Source organism: Priapulus caudatus, unplaced genomic scaffold (genome assembly GCF_000485595.1).
Source record: "Priapulus caudatus unplaced genomic scaffold, Priapulus_caudatus-5.0.1 Scaffold971, whole genome shotgun sequence".
Lineage (NCBI taxonomy): Eukaryota > Metazoa > Priapulida > Priapulimorpha > Priapulimorphida > Priapulidae > Priapulus > Priapulus caudatus.
In genome coordinates, this window is record NW_014578032.1 from 97,803 (window position 1) to 102,182 (window position 4,380).

The following is a 4,380-nucleotide window of genomic DNA, read 5'->3' on the forward strand; positions in this document are numbered from 1 at the left end:
TCTTGCATGGTTTAACTGTCTAGTGTGATCTTCTATGGTACTTCTATGGTTCTTCTATGGTACTTCTATGGTACTTCTATGGTACTTCTATGGTACTTCTATGGTACTTCTATGGTACTTCTATGGTACTTCTATGGTACTTCTATGTTCTTGCGGTGGTAGCTTCTATGTACCTATATATGGTTCTTACTGTGTGTACACTTCTTGGTATTTCATATGGTTTCTTTCCTCTTGGCTTAGCTTCTATGCTGTATTTTCTATGGGTTTCTCTATGGTTCTTCTATTGGTACTTTCTATCGTATTTCTTATGGTTCTTCCTTGTGGTACTTCTATGGTACTTCTATGGTTCTTCTATGGTACTTCTATGGTACTTCTATGGTTCTTCTATGGTACTTCTATGGTACTTCTATGGTTCTTCTATGGTACTTCTATTTGGTACCTTTTTTTTAATGGTAATCTTCTATGCGCTACTTTGGCAGTAGGCGTCATGTATTGTGAGTTAGTGGTTGGATCTGCGTATGATTATCCACTAGGGCGCAGTGACGTTCAACTGCGATGCTAAGTTTTCATTAAATCTCTTAAAGTTTCTTATTAGTCGCTATAATTTATCCTTTGATTCTCCGAACTGTTTTTTGCGTGACACTATAGTCGACGTGCTGGCGGGGTTCACTATCAGAGGAAACAACGTTATGGGTCAACTTGTACCCATCAGCTATGTGGTAGGTTTGTCTGTGGTCAGTGAATCATGCAAACCTGGGCCCTGGGAGCGAAATACCGTGCGACTGTGAGTGAGAGTGAGCACGCTTGTTGCAGTGGGACTGAGAGAGAGAGAGGGAGGGACGGAGATGAGAGCGCGAGAGAGAGAGAGAGGCGAGATAGAAGAGAGAAAGAGACGCGAAGCGAGAGACGAAAGAAGTGAAAAGGGGAGAAGAGAGAGAGAGAGATCGAGAGGGCGAGAGAGAGCGAGAGGAGAGAGAGAGAGAGGAGCGGGGCGCCAGAGAGAGAGAGCGAGAGCGAGAGAGAGAGGATTAGGGAGAGAGACGGAGGCATGAAGAGAGCGAAGCGAGAGAGAGAGAGAGAGAGAGAGGAGAGAGAGAAAGAGAGAGAGGGGAGAGGAGCGAATAGAAGAGAGGTCAGAGCGAGCCAGAACAGAGAGAGAGCACGAGAGAGACTGGAGAGACGAGAGAGAGAGAGAGAAAGAGAGTGAGAGAAGAGATGAGATGAGAGAGAGAGAGGAAGAGAGAAAGAGAGTGAGAGAGATTGGAGAGAGAGAGAAAGAGAGAGAGGAGATGCAGAGAGAGAGAGAGATGAGAAGAGAGAGCAGAGAGAGAGAGAGTTAAGACGGCTTGTCTGGGAGTGCGGTGAGAGCCGAACATGTTATTTAATTTCATCTTTTTTCGGCAATATCGAAATTGCAAGCTGATGTGATTATAATTGTGTTGATGATTTTTTTGATTTGATGTGCAGATAACAATTGAATGTGATGGAATTGAGAAATGGAATTTGACTGTCTTCTTATTCTTATTATATTCTTCTTCTTCCCCAATTTATAGCCATACCATGCTTGTAGCGACAGGTGTTCGTATTTTAACTTATCTCGCATCTTCCTCCTGTAGAAACTTGAGAAGATCATTCTACAGCGGTTCGCTAAAGACGTAGTTATGTTGTCATGGCAACAGCTTTGGCCTGCGTTGAAGGACGCTAGAGTGGACATGTCCATGGATGACCTGTATCAGGCATTAAGGTGTGATATATTCTAACTCTTCCTGCATGCTTAACCACTACTCGATCGTGATCTAGTGACTACTATTCAGATCTGATTCCAACAGCTCTCTTTATTCTATTTTTGTGGTTATATGACTTCGTTCATTCTTATAGTTGGTCCACAAGCAACGTTTGCTAGCGGCTACGTTTCTTGCTCAGTGCGTTTGACAAAACCGAAAATCTCGTTGACTGCGGATGCCACCGTTGTTGGCAAACGTGTCGCATGGTATGTATGGAAAGCACGTGTAAGTGTTTTATATTCAGTAATTCTAATTCCACTGGCCTTAGTCCCAGATTCGACATTTACTGTAGCAATCTGGTAACTCTTTTCCCGTAAGAGCGGGAATTACATGGAAAATTATAATACTATCCCACTATAGTGTTCGTTTAATCAAATTCCCGGGGATATATTTTGATGTTTATATTTACAATGCACGTGATATTTAAGTAGATGCACGCTTAGGCTTTATACGGTTGTTATTCTCTTATATGTTGTTTTTGGCATCCTCAGCTTTCTCCACGAAGCCGGAGTGATCATATATATGTCTGACATCGGTCTGCAACACATGACACTACAATGCGCTAATCCAATATGGCTGACAAACTCTGTGACAATGGCGTTTCCTTTGATGCGCCTTGACACGATCGCTTCTAATATTGGGGTAACATATATACAGAAATAAATAAATAAATATATGTATGTGTGTGTGTGTGTGTGTGTGTGTGTGTGTGTGTGCGTGTGCGTGTGCGTGTGCGTGTGCGTGTGCGTGTGCGTGTGCGTGTATGTGCATACATTATCGAGAGATGGCTCCACGCATTAAAATAAATGCATCAGCAACTTTGTTACGGGTTGTCGTCAACATCAGGGGTTGCCTTAGCAGCTGTACCATCACATTATGCACCATCAAATTCTATTATTGAAAATTACTATTATTGACTCTTGATCACATTTAACCCTCAGATTCTGAAGGCCAAACGCCTGCAGACGATACTCGCTACGCAGATGATGCTGCCACCTACACTCGTCACCATGCTGATCGCTATCATGGAGAAATATGAGATTATCTTGAGGAAGAGTGAGTCAGAGTTTCTGGTGCCCGCCATGTTGCCCCGGCAACGACCCAGCCTGATTCTGCAGCATGACCGCAGCGCACTGGAGCAAGGTAGGTGACTGCATGACGCCTTTACCTTGCACTACCTAAAATCGCCCTTTCTCACAGATGTTCATACTGCCCCGACCTATTACACCCTTATATGCACTATCCTGTACCATCCCTTATAAAGATGGCCTCTGATTCTTTTTGGCGAGTGTCTTGAATAACTTCATATTTCATATCTTTTTCTCTACAAGGGAAGCAAATCCAGCGATGGTACTGGTTTCCATTCATCCCCGTCGGGTTCTGGCCGAGACTCGTTGCACGGCTCGTCATTCTCGGTTCCCACATGATCCTGCCGGGTCTCGGGCTGCCGGCACATGCGCAGTACTGGGCCGAGGGCGTGCATCTCATCTGGACGAAGCTCGCCTACGTCACCGTCGATGCTGTCCGCAAGGGGGACGAGGAAGTGGTGCGTCTCATCGTGCCGAACACGCACAGTGGCGCCATCTTGCTGGGCTACGTGGCCGACCACGTGGACACGCTTCTGGATGAGAGCTACCCGGGGTTGTTGGAAGTCAACCCGATTACGGGCAGGGAAACGGTTGCCGCGTTTTGTCCCTGCACCTCATGCTGTGAGTCCAACCATACATACAGTGCTTCCGTCCCTCCATCCCCGTCCGAGTGGGTCACCATTAGCGACTTTTCTCGTTTTCTGACTACTATGCTATACTATAGCCTAGTGGTGAAATCTCAAAAGGGGCCTTGAAATGGGTCTAACCCCTCCCCATCTTAGAACAAAACATAATTAACCTATTTTTTCTTCAAGGGGAATGTCTGGGGAGAAAATATTATACATTAGTGCGTCCGTCCTCAGAATTATTGCACTTTAGTGCCGAATTTCACCGAAAAAAAATCCAAAAAGGTCCTTTTCTAGAGACCAAATAGTGCACTGTTGTATGCCCCCTGTAGATGAGCCTTACCCGTTGGAGCGGCTGATGAGTAGCGTGGGTCAGCGGCGCGCGCCTGTATGCTGCGATAGCTGCGGTGTCGAGCTGTGTGCTGGCGACCTCGTACCGGACCTGCTGTTCCACGACATGCGGGAGTACCTCATCGACGTCACACAACTGTCGCTACTGCAGACGTAAGTCAGTGAACGAGTTATAGCGTGTTAGAGAGTTAGTGTTGCTGATAGGGTCTATATGTCTCCCTGGGTACTGCCGGACACTGAGGCTGCTGTTGTTGCTTTGTGCAATAACAACAATCGAGTAATCATCCAACAATCAATAATATCAAACAATCAGCAAATCAACAAACAATAATTCTTCAGCAACAATAACAGCATTAGTAGCCAACATTAGTACCCCAACAACAACAGCTAGCGAGTGTCCGTCCAGCTACCCATGCAGGACGAACCACTCATATCCGCCGTTATAGGACGACCTACATGACCGTTAGTGAGCTAGTCGTTGTCATATAGCGGAGCGAATAGTGACTAAGTCGCCCGTGAGCGAGTTAGTCC

At 45.7% G+C, this 4,380-nt stretch overlaps 1 long non-coding RNA gene across 1 annotated transcript in view; it reads right to left on the reverse strand.

The window, feature by feature from the left end:
- LOC106814743 overlaps positions 1–3,905 on the reverse strand; it is a 22,320-nt gene extending 18,415 nt beyond the window's left edge. The window contains exon 1 of the long non-coding RNA XR_001394649.1: positions 3,842–3,905. This is a non-coding gene — a long non-coding RNA (uncharacterized LOC106814743). The remainder of the gene's footprint in view (positions 1–3,841) is intronic.
- Positions 3,906–4,380: the final 475 nt, after the last annotated feature.